General features: G+C 33.7%; 1 long non-coding RNA gene and 1 pseudogene across 2 annotated transcripts in view; one reads left to right on the top strand and one right to left on the bottom strand.

Moving 5' to 3' along the window:
• Positions 1 to 16921, top strand: part of LOC144293763 (uncharacterized) — an 89560-nt gene that overhangs the window by 36651 nt on the left and 35988 nt on the right. The gene's annotated exons all lie outside the window — the stretch shown is intronic.
• The window catches only part of LOC144293762 (small ribosomal subunit protein uS2 pseudogene), a 60416-nt pseudogene continuing 55038 nt past the window's right edge, over positions 11544 to 16921 (bottom strand). The window contains exon 3 of the transcript XR_013361019.1: positions 11544 to 11753. The product of XR_013361019.1 is annotated as a small ribosomal subunit protein uS2 pseudogene, transcript variant X4 (transcript). The remainder of the gene's footprint in view (positions 11754 to 16921) is intronic.

The raw sequence follows: 16921 nt of genomic DNA on the forward strand, positions 1-16921 counted from the left end.
AGTGGCCTCTACATAGAATGATGCATGGGTTCTAACTGGTATTACATAAATGGATAGGAGAATACATTAATTTACAGTCTTTAATTTACAATGTAAGCAAAAACATATCTCTTCACAGAGTAAGCACTCATATTTTTGAATTTATTAAATACATCAATGCATTTTTAGTACATAAGAATGTATAAATATTGGTAGAGAAACTACTTTGAAAATTTTTCGACCTGTATATAATTTATTTTTTCACATAATATAAATTAATTTGAAATTTTAACTCCAGAAAACACCCTCCTGGAGTTACATTTTAAATTCATGTATGAGCATGGTTAACATAATTATGTCCATAGCTTGGACTGACTTATGCTTTGGAAAAAAAGTTTGTGTACAATGTAATTACTCATAAAAATAAAAAATATGTTTATCATACCTCCAACATAGAAATTCAGTCTAATTTTTTTCACTTTTCAGAGAGTAGAAGCTACTTCAGTGTCTTTAAAATTTTGTCTGTTGTTTTGTTTTGCTCTGCTACTTAATGACTCCACTGTTAAAAATGGCAGCTTGATTTTACTATTTATTCAACTTCACTCTGAGGGAGGATGACCTTCAAATAGATTGAAAATTGGAATTAAGAATGTTTTAATCTTCATTAGCTTTTAATTAGAGTACTCTAAGTAATCCTTTTTTCAAACTTGAATTTTTCATAGCAACTATTACAGAGGCCTTATACTCAGTACTTGATTATATGCTTAGCTATTAATTAAAATTAAAAAGAAAACACCAGAAAATACATTATCTCTACAAGTGCATATTTGTGAGATATTGCAAATGAATATCATTAACAGGTTTAGTGATTTTTAAAGTGAATTAAAAGGTTTGTTTCGCAAAAGACAGACTAAAATAGAATTACTCACTTGTGATCTACAAAAGTTCCAAGTTAATCAATTTAGAATTGATATTTAATTATATGAATATAGAGTTAAGTGATGGTTAACATAGTTACTGAGCCTAAATGCCAGAGGAATAAAGCTACAGTATAATTTATGGATGTCATTCCTGTATATTCAGATTGCTGAGGTAGGCACAATTATATATATATATTTTTTTAAGATTTTATTTATTTATTCATGAGAGACACAGAGAGAGGCAGAGACACAGGCAGAGGGAGAAGCAGGCTCCATGCAGGGAGCCCGACGCAGGACTCGATTCCGGGTCTCCAGGATCAGGTCCTGGGCTGAAGGCAGAGCTAAACTGTTGGGCCACTGGGGCTGCCCCAAATATTCAATTCCTATAGTGACCAGAATACCTATGCATGATAAACTTAAAAAACTTATTTATGAAAATTTAAGATTTATAATAAGCATTGGAGAGATTAGAAAAAAAGAATAGTGGTAAGTAGCATGGATTATTAAAAAAAAAAACCTGTGAGAAGTAAAAATCAGAACCTTTTCAAAATCTTATTTTTAAAGTGAAACCTTAATTTTCCCTCTGGCTTACTATTAAAATAAAATAAAGATATAAAATTAAATTAAATTTTAAAAATAAAGTTAATTTACAGTTGGAGCCTGTGTACTTCAGTCTCTCTTGGGTTTTGGTGTTTTCCATTTCCAAGGCTTTTGAACCTGCCTTCCCCTCTGCAAGTCTAAACATGATGGGTGTGGTATTAGGCTGCATGACAGATGTGGTTCACAGCACAGCAATGGAGTCCTCATCACGTATCAGAATTACAGAAAATCCAAGTGAATGCAGTATATGAGCCAGAAAATACTAGATAAAACCAGGGAAAATTAACATAACCACATATAATTATGTTTTCTAGGTGACAATGGAAGGGAAACATTATAAAAGACCTGTGATCAAGTGTTCCCATACCAGCACTATTTCTATGTGCTTCCCTGAATGGATTCTTTCTCTTTATCTGGGTAACTCAGGAAAAAGAAGGAACTCATAGGACATTAACAGTCAGGAACATTATATTTGCTTCACGGGCATTATCAATTTTATTTGTCACAATGACAATGAGTAGTGGTAGGCATCACCTTCTACAGAAAAAGTCAAAGATGATAAGTGGCTTGCTTTAAGTGACTGAACTAGAACTGAAACCCAAGTTTCCTGATTTGAACTGGACTTTTGTTTATTACAGTCATGTTGCCCAAATATGCTTTTTCACAAAAATACCTTAGAAAGTTTAACAAAAGGCAGATATCTGAACCCCACTCCAGACCTAATGCATCATTATCTGCACGGGAAATCAGGCATTTTGAGGAAGTCCTAGGGTTAAAAGATGTCAGGAGAATTATGCACATGCTATAGATTCTCCTTCTGCTCCAATTCACCTAAGTTGTATAAAGAGCATTTAAAATCTTAAATCAATCTATAATCATGCTAGAGAAGAAAAAAATAACAAAGAAGTTATAGTGGACCCAAAGTGAAAAATCCTTGAAAGAGAGAATGCAAAATAGATAAGGAGAAGAAGAAAAACTGAAAATGGAAACAGAAACCACAAACCTAAAACTACTATAATTCACTACTGACTGATATTTACAGAAATTATAGCTGATAATAATTGAGAAAATGTTCCTAGAACATTTTCCGGCCATACCAGACACCTTAAAAATGCTAAACTAGTCATTCAAGAAAAGATAGTCTTGTACAGTTTACTGTTCTTATAGGTTAATTGCATTCAGATGTCTTTGGGATCCCAGAAAACAAAAAGGCTAAACATATAGGGGAAGGTTTTGTTAAGAAGTAAATTTTAGGGACGCCTGGGTGGCTAAACGGTTGAGTATCTGCCTTTAGCTCAGGGCGTGATCCTGGAGTCCTGGGATCAAGTCCCATATCGGGCTCCCTGCATGGAGCCTGCTTCTCCCTCTGCCTGTGTCTCTGCCTCTCTCTGTGTCTCTCATGAATAAATAAATAAAATCCTAAAAAAAAAAAAAAAAAAAAAAAAGAAGAAGAAGCAAATTTTACATAGGAGTTTCTGTAGTAAAGCAATTAAGCTTCCCAAGATAGTCACTGGTACTTTCTCAGATATTCAATATAAACTTTTTACTAGAAGCCACATTCCATGTTAAATGCCCCAGGAGATATATCTATAGTGGCGACTTTTAAAGTGTGTGGCCCAGCATAGGAGTCCCTCTAACTCAGGTGTTAATATTATTGCTGCTTCAGGAGTGAAGAAAGTTGAGTGGCAGAGAGAGAGGGATCATTAAGCATCAAAGTTCATAACTAGAATAAATCCACACATAAATATATAATAGAAAAAATCACATAACAAAAAGAAAATAATATAAACATTAAGAGGAAAAAAAATGTATTACCTAAAAGTAATAAGAATCAAAATGTATCAAACAACACATGAGCAATTCCAACCAAAAGACCCTATTTTTGTGGTTCCCTGGAGATTTCCCTAGTGGGAATAAGTGCCATGCAATTATTTCCAGAGATGTAGAAATAAGTACCCACCTTACCAGTTGAAATAAAAAGGTAGTTCCTTAAGATGATAAAGGGTATTTGCCAAAGCTAACTGCAAAGATTGTACTCAGAGGTGACAATTTGAAATCTATCTTTTAAATTCAGATATGAGTTACCACATCTACTGTTTCTGCCTCTATTCCAGAAGGTCTGAGCCAGTACCATAAAAATATCTTAAAATTAACAAAATAAAATATATAAGATTAAGAAAGAGAAAAACAAATGTCAGTAATGTCAGATAATATGTCTTCATATGGAAAAGCCCAGGAAATTTATAAAGACTCTATTACAACTAATAGAAGAATCAATAAAGATAAAGAAGCAATAGATACTACACAAAACAGTAGAAACATAACACAAACAACTATATACCAATATATGTAAACAACTGCCTGAAATGGATAATGCCTTAGAAATAAACATCCAAATTCAGTGCAAAAGAACTAAAGGAAGTGGATAGACCAATGAGCTTTAAATCAGTTGATGTAACAGTGAAATATTTTTTCAAGAAATAAATCTCTAGCCCCAGATGCTTTTATAGGTAAATTCTATCAAATTTCACTTGGAAAGTTAACTCTTTTTGCCTTACGATATTCATTGGAAAGAGATTCATATAATCTTTTCTCAACTCTTGTAAATTGAATGATCCTTTGTTCATATTCATGAATTAGATACTAAAAGGTAGAGAGAGTTAAAGAATTCCTAGAGTATTTTCAGCTTGATTCTAAATGTTAGTATCCTATCATCTACCCTACATTTCACCCCAGACGATCTCATTTCCTTCAGGTATCGTAGGGACTCACATCTATACGCTATGGTACTAACATACATATGATTCAGGCTTCCTTTCTGAAATTTCTCTCATACATCAAATTACTGATGTGAGTTTCCTCTAGATTTCACCCCAGGTTTCATTCACAAGCAAAATATGTCCACATCAAACTCTTAATCATTCTCTAAAGAAGATCAGAGATTGGATATCTCCAAGAAAGCACCATCAGTGGCTTAAAAGAGAAACCTGTGACAACCTTGATCCCTCCATCTCCCCTTACAGCCATCAGGCAGTCCTATCACTACTATTACAAAGTTCACTGTTGACTTTTATCACCTCCATGTTCTACTTTGAAGTACTAAAAGAGCCTCCTGATTTGTTTGCCAACTTTCACTACTGCTATATCCTATTCCATTTTTCATGTAGCAGGCAGGAAGACTTTTTTATTTAATACAGTAGAAATCTTATCACATCACTCCCCTGCTTAAAAATCTTCAATAATTTCCCATGGACTTAGAAGAATATCCAAAATCTTTACCACGTCCTTCAAAGCTGTGAGTATACCTCCTTTGTCTTCATGACACTCCAGCATACTAGAATTCTTCCTGTTTTTGAAAGTGTGCAGCTATTTCTCATTTGCATCTGAATAGTACATGTTCCTCCTCTTCATATGAGTAACTCTTTACCTTTCTTTTTTTTTTTTAATTTTTATTTATTTATGATAGTCACAGAGAGAGAGAGAGAGAGAGAGAGAGAGGCAGAGACACAGGCAGAGGGAGAAGCAGGCTCCATGCACCGGGAGCCCGACGTGCGATTCGATCCCGGGTCTCCAGGATCGCGCCCTGGGCCAAAGACAGGCGCCAAACCGCTGCTCCACCCAGGGATCCCCTCTTTACCTTTCTGATAGCGATATAAACTATGATTCTTCTGTAAGGTCATCCCTAACTTCTTGAAACAGAGACCACCAAATTATATCCATTATATCACTGTGTTTTTTTTTTTTTCTTTTACAACATTCACTGGAGATTGAAGCTATACAATTGTTTGTGATCTTACTTGTTAAAAGTCAACTTCTCCCTTAAATTTTTATTTTTTTTAAATTTTTATTTTTTTCCTTTAAGTTTTTAATCTATGTCATTGAATCATAAGTATATAGCACTATAACTGGTACATGATAAGTATTAAATAAATATTTCTTATAGACAAGTGATATACAGTAACATTTATGTAAAAAAAGGCATATTCCCAATTTTTCAGAAGTCTGTACATTGAATGCTAAGTAAAATGAGAGCCAAATTAAGAAAAAAAAATGCAAAAAAAACCTTAGCAATGTAATCATATATGATAAAAATTAAGCTACTTAAAAACAATGTCAGTTTAATATGTAAAGCTCTCTTTTGTTTTTACTTTAGCTTTAAAAGTTAAATAAAGTAAGGGAAACCTGGGTGACTCAGTCGGTTTAGTGTCCGACACTTGGTTTCAACTCAGGTCATGATCTCAGGATTGTGAGATTGAGTCCCATGTTGGGATCTGCGCTTGGAGTTGAGACAGAGCTTGCTTGGGATTCTCTCTCCCTCTTCCTCTGCCCTTTCCCCCAACTCGCATGCTTGCTCTCTCTCTTTCCGTCTCAAAGAAGAAAAAGTTAAGTAAACTAAGCCTTATTAAATTTTGCTTTTGCTACATTTTAAAGCTAAATTAAATCATTCAACCTGAGAAAGAACTTCATCATAGCCATCATATGTAAGTCCCTATAGATAGCATAAAATATTTAAGCATTCAAGTTAAATTAGATATTTAAAAGCCATCAAAACTTAATTGCCATTTGACAATGCTCAAGTACATTCTTTGAAATATGGAAATGAAGCTTTAATATAATGAAGATTAGTCAGGAGCCCTCATGTGAGAAATAAATATGAGCTGTTTGAGATGCTAAATCACAGTATTTTTAAATATTTTAAATCAATGCTCTATAAAAATAAGTCATTCAGTATTTTAGAATATTTTAAATGAAAAACCAAAAACTACTAGAAATCATCAAGTCTTTTAAAAATCCCTTAAAAGTGTGCATCATTTATATTTTTTATGGCTGGACTAGTTTATTTTCATTTTTTTCCCCCTAAGTATGGTTCAAAAAATCAGGGCCTTCCAAGTCCTGATACAATTTCAAAGGGAATTCAATGCAATTTTCCTTCTGCTAAAGATAAATTAGTTATTAAGGTGGCAAAGCCTGTTATCAGTCAGCCTGCAGCAGGCTAGAAGATCAGAGATTGGCACTAGAAGCGCTCAGAATTAAAGAGTTTGATTTACCTCTACAAAAAGGTGACACTGATGTATATGGAAAGAATATAGATCTCCTGCTACTGCTGCTGTGTAAATCTCATAATGCAATGCAAGTGTACAGGTTAAAACCCACATATATACACATATGTATTGGTTATATTTACGTTATATATATATATATAGAGAGAGAGAGAGAGAGAGAAAGAGATACACAAAAATATCATGTGTATGTATTTGATTCACTATAGAATATAGTCTTATATGCCAAATATTTAAAATAAATGAAAAGCTCCAGACTGCATATTTCCACATGAGAAAGCTACTCATTAGAAACAAATGGGTCCAGCACATTTAATTGTTTTCTCACAGAGAAAAGACGAACTTCTTAGGAATTTATTTTGAAATTGGCTATGCAGCTCCACTTTCTCAATAATCTTGCTAATTTCTTGCTAGAGACATGAGCTACATTTTTCACTGTTCCCTTTATACCTGTACCTGGAGTGTGACATTTTCAAGTATAAAAATAATAAAACTTTCCAAAAATATAGAAATTTTTGTTTAAAAAGTAAAAATAAATAACATAAAGTAACAACAATAAGCATAAAGAGAAATATGATTTAAAGCATTGGCCTTAAATGAGCAAGGAACATCTCCCCTCCAAATTTTTATATAGGTTGTATCTATTTATATTTACTATAATAAAAAATAGAAAATGAGATACTAATTTATTAAGAAATTTGTTTTAAAATAACAATAATAAACCCATTACTTGTTCACATCAATAACATTTGTTGTGAAAAATATTAACCCTCCTAAATTTGTAAGAAGAGTAGCACTGTTTTACACATGGCTTAATAGAAGAGAGTTGTATTCTAGCACCTGCTTCTGAACTGAATCCTTTGTTACATATTGCTTTAGTTGAAGCATAGAAAGAAAACTGAATTACATACCTGTGGTTGGAAAGGAGAAGAATATTCACAAAACTAGAATTAGCAATTCTGAAGTTTGAATGGAACCACAAAGACCACAAATAGCCGAAGCAATCTTGAAAACGAAAAAAAAATAAAAAAATAAAAAAGCTGGAGGCATCACAATTTCAGATTTCAAGTTATACTACAAAGCTGTAGTAATCAAAACAGTATGATACTGGCACATAAATGGACACATAAATCAATACAATAGGATAGAAAGCTCAGAAACAAACCCAGGATTATATGGTCAATTAGTCTTCAAAAAAGAGGCAAGAATATGCACTGGGGAAAAGACAGTCTCTCTTCAACAAATGGTGCTGGGAAAACCGGACAGCCAGGGGCAAAAGAATGAAACTGGACCACTTTATCACACCTCACACAAAAATAAACTCAAAATAGAATAAACACCTATTGCGTGATATGAAGCCATAAAATTGCTAGGAGAGAGTTGGGAAGTAATTTCTCTGACATTGCCCACAGCAACATTTTTCTAGATATGTCTCCCGAGGCTAAATAAATAAATAAACAAATGCAAGCAAGCAAAACTGACCTATTGGGACTACTTCAAGATAAAAAGCTTTTGCACAGCTAAGGAAGCAATCAACAAAACTAAAAGACAACCTATTGAATGAGAGAAAATATTTGCAAATGACATATCTGATAAAGGGTTAGTATTCAAAATACATAAGGAATAGATACAATTCAACAGCAAAAAACAAATAATTCAATTAACAAATGGACGGAAGACATAAATGAACATTTCTCCAACGAAGATATCCAGATGGCCAATAGACACATGAAAAGATCTTCAACATCACTAGTCATCAGGAAAAGCCAATCAAAACTACAGTGAGGGATCCCTGGGTGGCGCAGCGGTTTGGCGCCTGCCTTTGGCCCTGGGCACGATCCTGGAGACCCGGGATCGAATCCCACGTCGGGCTCCCAGTGCATGGAGCCTGCTTCTCCCTCTGCCTATGTCTCTGCCTCTCTCTCTCTCTGTGACTATCATAAATAATAAATAAAAATTAAAAAAAAACAAAACAAAACTACAGTGAGATAAAGCCTCATACCCGTCAGAATGGCTGCAATAAAAAACACAAAAAAAACGTGTTGGTGAGGATGTAGAGAAGAAAGAACTCTTGTGCACTGATGGTGGTAATGCAAACTGGTGTACCCAAGAATTCTCGTGCACTGATGGTGGTAGCAAACTGGTCTACCCACTGTGGAAAACTGTATATGGAGGTTCTTCAAAAAACTAAAAATAGAAATACCCTATGATCCAGTAATCACTCTCCTGTGTATTTACTGAAAGAATACAAAGACACTAATTTGAAACGATATATGGACTCCTGTGTTTACTGCAGCATTATTATTTACGATAAACACATTATGGAAGCAAGAGTCCATTGGTAGACAAATGGAAAAGAAGATGTGATGCACACACACACAGAGGAATATTGTTCAGCCATAAAAAAGAATGAAATCTTACCATTTGCAACATGGATAGATCTAGAGAGTATAATGCCAAGTGAGATACATCAGTCAGAGAAAGAGAAATGCCATATGATTCCATTCATATGTGGGATTTAAGAAACAAAACAAGTGAATAAAGAGAAAAAAAGAGTGAGTCACATAAAAAAACAGGCTTTTTTCCCCCTCCAAAACAAACTCTTAACTATAAGAGGACAAATAGATGGTTACTAGAAGGGAGGTGAGAGGAGCAGTGAGTGAAGTAGGTGTAGAGAATTAAAAGTATATTTATCTTTTTTATAAAACAAAGATTTATTTATTTATTCATGAGACACACAGAGAGAGGCAGAGACATAGGTAGAGGGAGAAGCAGGCTCCTCGCAGAGAGCACAATGTGGGACTCGATCCCAGATCCTGGGGTCATGCCCTGAGCAGAATGTTCAACCGCTGAGCCACCCTGGCATCCCAAAAGTACATTTATCTTGATGAGCACTGAGCAACATACAAAGTTGTTGAATCACTACATTTGTACACCTGAAACGAATGTAATACTGTAGGTTAACTAAATTAAAATAATTTTTTTAAAAAAAAAGGAAAGGAGAGGAGTATTTTAATAGATTTTTCAGATAGTTGTGGAGATTTCCCAGATAGTTGTGGATATTTTTCTTTGGTGCTAAACCAACACTCAACAAGTGGTACTTTGTTTTTGTTGTGTTTTTAAGATCAGGGAAATTTAAAATTGAAATATGGATTTTGAAACTAGATCAATGAACTTTTTATACCTATTATATACATTCAAATCTCTTATTTTGAATATTGAAAGTTTCTCTTGTCCACAAATGACTCTGTGACATTACACATTAGTCATCTGGATATACTGGCTCACTGAGTTATGCAGATCTCCACATACTGACACATTTGAATAAATAATATTAAAAATCACATTTGCTACTATCACCACCAATCTTACCAAAAAGTCTCAGCTCACAGTGGCTGATAGAAGTGTTCTGAATGTCTTATTTTCACATAAAAGCTTATATTCTATCATCAGTTAATATCAGTTGTTTTCCTTAAAGCTACAGTTTTATTTTTAAGAAAGTGTCTGTCAATTATTAAAATCTGAATAACTAAAACTAATTATGATCATATTATGCAATTTCTCCAAGACTAAAATTGAGATAGTCATAACAATTAACTCATTGTCTGTCTGTGAGGATTAGAGTTAATATATGGATAATACTTAGAACCTTGCCTTATATATAATGAATGATACGAAGTTGTTAAGACATTTTGGTTTTAGTTTTAGTTTTTTGTTTTTTTAAACACATAGAAAACTGTAATCAAGTTTAGGTAGGTCAGAGTAGACATTCTGAATCTCAAAGACTCACTGAAAGTCTTGGAATGCTGGCCAAGAATGTTTAGGATACCAATTATCTAACATATACTGTGAGCCTTGTATAGAAAGATTCCAATCAGGCCTAAACAACCCCAGCCCAGCACATCCTTAGGCTAAGACCTCTCTCCTTAACACTTCATTTCTCACAGGGCATGGAACACACCAGTAATGACTTAACTGTCCAGTTCTAGGCTCTGTTTTACTAATAAATATAAAAATACCATTGCTTTAAATCCTATACAAAGGAACTAATACTAAAAATCTTATTGGTTGTTTCAAAATAATTCCAAGTATTCTGAAAAAAATAATTTATCTTACAATTGGATTTGGAGGGTGCATGTAGACATCTTTTTTACCAAGAATTAGCATCTATAAATAGTAATACAGAGTAGTGGTTCTCTACTGGCGACAATTATGCTACTTGGATTATTCCATTAGAATCTAGTGGGTAGAAGTGAGGGATCCTGCTAAACTAGAACATACAGGACATCTCCATATAAAAAAGAATTATCCAGCCCCAAATGTCAATAATGTTGAGGTTGAGATATTCTGTTGTAGAATATGCAATCATAAAACAGTGTTTCTGTAATTCAGACTAAACATAGCAGTCTAGAAACACTACATTAGCAGGATTTCTTATATTTGCCTTTGTTTTTAAAGACATTTTTAGAGTAATTCTTAGCTGTCTAGCGCTTGTTTATATGGTTATTTTTCATACATTCCCCCTTTTACTTTCATTTTCTGTGTAGGCAGGAAAGGGTGTCTGACACACTTTTTCAGTCCCCATATATGTCTCACAATAGAGCTAATAATCCTGGGTCTGCTGAAAATGGGCAAAACCATTATCTCACTGAATATCATTTCCTCATTTCTCAAATGATGGAAACCTGACAGGATTATTGGGTTCCAAACTGATCCACAGAACCTTAAGTGATGTTTTTAAAGAGAATTATGGCCAAGGAGCAGGCTTTGCTGAGGGGCCTTGGACCATTCATCCATGCTTCAACAGGGTGAAGCTCTTCTGTGTATATCTGCTGTGCACATTAGTTTCCATTTGGACAATGTTCTCTGATAAAGGATAACTGAATTTCAAAACTACTGTACCACCCTGTAACTAAGTTCTCTTCAAATTTTAAAATAAATTACAGGAAGATTCTTATAAATAAATGTTTTCAACATGCTTCAATTTATTATCCTTTGAAAACTCTTTTACATTAGAATCCTATTATACTTAGTGATATACTAACAGTGTTTTTTACTGATTAATTATTTCATACATATTAGGAAGCACAGGGGATTTACTAGGTTTCTTCAATGCATGAGGCCTGTACCGAACACTGCAAAAGATACATTTTTTCTTCTTTTAAGAAGCTGGCAGCAGTTAGGAAAAAAACACCTGCAAATAAATGTGATAAAAGTGATCAGTATTTATAGGAATCAATGTGCCTTAAGGAAGTCATCTAAAGGTTTCCAGGAGGGGAAAGGGATTCCATTTCTCAGCTATCGCCTTGTGTAATGTGAAATCAAGGTGGTCAGACATTCTAATTATTTTCTCAAGAAAAACTGAAAAATACAGTTGTTTTCTATAAATTACTCCAACTTTTATATATTGTTAACTTACTAAATACCCTTTTAAAATACTGTCTAGACCAAATCCAATACATCTATGTGTCATTATTTGGTTCAAGAATGTCAGTTTGAAACTTCTGAATTAGGAATCATTCTCTAACCATTTATTTTAGAAAGTTAGGTTGTGGTTGCATCATACTCTGGTGTCATTATCCTGATGTTTATTTAAGTGATTTCATTATAATGTAGCTGTGATGATGGGTAAGAGAAAGAGAACACTAGAAGGACGACTTTCAAAATGGAGGCAAAATCCAAGGTAGGTTTGGTCTGTTTTCCTTTCTTTCCTTGAGGATTCTCATTTACAGTGCCTATCACTTTTGCATTTGAGATTAAGAAGTCAGTCCTATGAATAGCTGAAGAGCTATGACCTGACCTTCTATCTACTTATTCCAATGAACTGAGATGCTTCTCTCACAGAGATACCTTTTCCCTGCAGAAGACTCAATGACCACCAAAATGCATTTTAGAATTCAGAGCAAAATGTGTCAGCTGTGAAAAATAAATTCTTTATCTATTTGCATTTCTTGTTCAGTTCTCTAATTCTGAGTTGCAGATTATAAAAGCACTCACAAAAAGGTAATTCTATTCACAAGCAATGAATTGTATTAAATTGTCTAGGGTAAGTTTTAATTTTTTTCTATAAATAAAAAACATTATAATAGCTTTAACATTTTGGCTCATATGAGACAGTCACAAAGGAACAATGAGGTTAATCAATATACTCACGAATTTTATCTAAAAATAGAAAACCTACTCATAATTATTACGCATGGTGGGTTGTTTAAGATATGAAATACAGCAGAAAAGATGTTGATTGATTGCTATGAATTTTTGGCAGCTGTAGCCTTTGAAGCATGAAATACATTAGCATTGTCTCCTAATGCTTTCAATAATTGTTCTAAGTTGATGTTTGTCTTATGAAAAGGTGTTTAATTTTTTCACGAAACAGTCAGTGGTTGAACAATTTAACATGTACAAATAAAATGACCCCTGTATTTTCAATTGACACTTAACTAAAGGACACTGTCAGAAATAACCTGCACCCTACATAATTGATAAAGTTATAATTTAATGCTCATTGTTAAAATACATTTGTCCTTCATAAGTTGTAAATGTTACCAGCTTCCAGTAATGTTTATTGTATCATTACATTTGCAGTATAGAATGTTCTATTATAAAGAATTATTGTCACTCAGTTAAAGGAAAATAGAATATTGCTTCTTAGACACTTCATTTAGTTGTTGGGTAATTTTTTTCTGGTTATTCTTGCTATTAAACAGTATTCAAAACAAGATAACAAAAAACACAGACTTTATTGCATAGCCAGAGCATTTTCTTTTACGTAAAGTTTTCCTTGAATATAACTTTATGGGAGAAAATCAAATGGTTCATTCAGTCACAATTAGGAAATATTAAGACATCACAGTGTTTCAGACACTTGTTATATAGTTTTGTTAATCTTTCTCTTACACTCTAAGTAGGGAAGCATTCCATTTTTTCATGATTGCATAAAATCCTACAACTCTTAGTATATTGCTTTTTTCAAGCAAGATTCACTGAGATAGCAATTTTTGGAGGTTTAATCATTGCACAAAAATATAAAATACTTTTTCCCCTAAAAACATGTTCACATGTTTCATTTCTTTTTTTGCTTCCAAATTACACTCTAACTTTACAGACAGATATTACTGCCACCAAAAGAAGGGTACAATAATTAGATTCAGAACTCAGCTTCAACTTTAATCATTTTCTGTCCGTGCCGCCAGCATATTTATGCATTATAAGTTACATGAGTTATTATTTATACATTTCCATTAGACTTGCACCAAAATGAAAATGTTGAAATCTTTGTTCAGGTAACTTCAAAGTTGCACGTATGTATTCATTGGAGAGACTGAAAAAGAGGGAGAACTTTAGACTGGAAAACAGTAAGACACTATGTAAGCCATCTGTATATTTTACCATCTGAAGGCTTAAACTCTGAGAGGCAACTGGCATGCCCAGGACTACATAACTCGGGCCTGAGACAATATAACAGGAGGACGTGAGATTCCTGGGACCATCTATGGTTCATCCTGTGCTTAACAGCTGCTAATGCATTACCAACAAATGACAGAAAGTCAGAAAGAGCTAGATATAAGGAATTTAGAGGAAATACACTGATGAATTGTTAAGTACAGGTGACAGCTCCTCAACATACTCTATTCAAGAAAAGAGTGATATCTATATTGCTTTCTAACAAGAAGAAATCTGTTTACTATAGGATTCTTAGTTGAGAAGCACAGTGGTTTTATGATGCACATTAGGAGCTGGGGCACAAGGAGGTAGCTACGCAGATACAAGGCAAACAAATGCATATTCCTAGACCAAGTGCGCCAATAAGGGAGAAAAGCCAGTGCTAGGCATGAGTGAAGGGGAAAGTAAGGAATGTCTGCTGGTGGGTGACAAAGATAGAAATGATAATGGAAATTTTTTACTTGTTTGGGTACATTTAATCATGTAAACTCTTTTTGTAACTCTTCAAAATCTTTGGTAAATTTTGCCTTGAATGCTACTGTGGTTTTCTATATGTCTGTGTATGTGAGAGAGAGAGAGAAAGAAAGAGAAAGAAAGAGACAGAAATGTTTTAGTGAGTAACCAGTCTGCTTTCCTTACTAATCAATGTGTTATTGATCTTCATCTCACAAAAATTTTGTATGTGCTTGAGGATAAAGGAACCACTAATATCTGAAGTTGGTCTATTATCTATCTATTATCTATCTATCTATCTATCTATCTATCTATCTATCTATCTATCATCTATCTGTCCCAGAACCACAATGTTCTAGGTCCTGCATTAAATGAGTATGTATTAAAGAATATTTCAGATAAACAGAAATGCAGCTCTATAACACTGGGTGATTTTTAGCCTATCCTTTTAATAATTTCACATTTTCTAATATTAGTAATAAAACACCTGTAGTTTGAAATTAAAATTTAAGTATATTAAGACAAAAAGAAAATTTTCCCCTTTTGCTATGGTTTGAATGTTCATGTACTCCTGAAATTTATATGTTTAAATCCTAACCCACAAAGGGAATGGTATGGCCTTTGAGAGGTGCTTGAATCATAAGAGTAGAGTCCTCATGAATGGGATTACTGTCTTATAAAAGAAGTTAGAGAGACTCCCAGCCCCTTCCACCATGTGAGGACACAGTGGGAAAAGGTGCTATAAACCAGAGAGAGGGCCCTCCCTGAAGGCAACCATGTTGGAACTCTGATCTTGGACTTCAGCCTCCAGAATTCTGAGAAAAAAAAAAAAATCTGTTCTTTATAAGCTACTTGGTCTATGATACTTTATTATAACAGCCCACATGGACTAACACACCATTCTTTTGGGAAAAGTTATGGCCAAAACTTAACTGGGAGGACCATAACTTTAAGGAAACAAACAAACAAGATCTAGCTTCAGTGCATACCATTATTTCTTAAAATTTGAAGGACAGCAGGATTTAACTGTTGAAATAGGAGTTTCAGATGATTTTATTCACTTTTTTGAAACTTAACAAGAGCTCTACTGTATTTGGCTTCTATTTGGTGCTATTTCTAGGATTGAGAGCTTAAAATCCTTCTCAACTGCATCCCAAATAAAACACACACAAAAAAAATAGCAATGTCTCCCTCATAGGGTTGTTTAGTTATTAGATGAGATACTATGTGTAAAGAGCTTAGAATAATGCTTGGCACATAGTAAGTATTCAGCAATTATTAAATGTTTTATTATTAATAAAATTACTTTTTCAGAGCAAAAGTTATACATATCTCTTTGGAGGGGGAAAAGCACATGGCTTTGCTAAATTCTGACAATCTAATTTATCTGTAGGAACAAAACAGATGGTTATCATATTTGTTGCACCAACCCTGGTAGTATTTTTCTACCTGAAAATAGAATTGCCTGAGAAGAGTCTAGCTAGTTATTTCTAGTCTTTAATTCATGTTGAGTTTGTTTTTGTGTATGGTGTGAGAAAGTGGTCCAGTTTCATTCTTTAATATGTACTGCCCAATTTTCCCAGTGCCATTTGTTGAAGAGGCAGGTTTTCCCCATTGCATATTCTTGCCACCTTTGTTGTAGATTAGTTGATCAGAGTTGATCATATACTCATGGGTTTGTTTTGGGGCTCTCTGTTCTGGTCTATAGATCTATGTGTCTATTTTTGTACCAGTACCATAATGTTTTGATTACTACAGCTTTGGAGTGTATCTTAAAAGCTGCAATTGTGATATCTCCAGCTGTGTTCTACTTTTTCAATACTGCTTTGGCTATTCAGAATATTTGTGGTTTCATAAATATTTTAGCATTATTTGTTCTAGTTCTGTGAAAAATATTGTTGATATTCTGATAGGGATTGCATGAAATCTGTAGATTGCTTTGGGTGGTATGGGCATTTTAACAATATTGGTTCTCCCAATCCATGAGTATGGAATATCTTTCCTTTTGTTTGTATTGCCTGCAATTTCTTTCAACAATGTTTTATAGTTTTAGAATACAAGTTTTTACCTCCTTGGTTAAGTTTATTCCTAGGTATTTCATTACTTTTGGTACAATTGTAAATGGGATTGTTTTCTTAATTTCTCTTTCTACTTCATTATTAGTGTATAGAAATGCAGTGGATTTTTGTATATTGATTTTCTATCCTACAACCTTATCAAATTCATTTATTAGTTCTAATAGTTTTTTCATGGAGTGTTTAGGATTTTCTATACATTTATAAACAGTGAAAGCTTTACTTCTTCCATACCAGCTTGGATGCCTTTTTTTTTTTTTTCTTTTTTCTTGTCTGATTGCTTTGGCTAGGACTTATAGAACTGTATTGAATACAAGTGGTGAGAATAGACATCCTTCTCTTGTTCCTGACATTAGAGGAAAAGCTCTCAGTTTTTCACCATTGAGTATGA

This window comes from Canis aureus, chromosome 22 (genome assembly GCF_053574225.1).
Source record: "Canis aureus isolate CA01 chromosome 22, VMU_Caureus_v.1.0, whole genome shotgun sequence".
Lineage (NCBI taxonomy): Eukaryota > Metazoa > Chordata > Mammalia > Carnivora > Canidae > Canis > Canis aureus.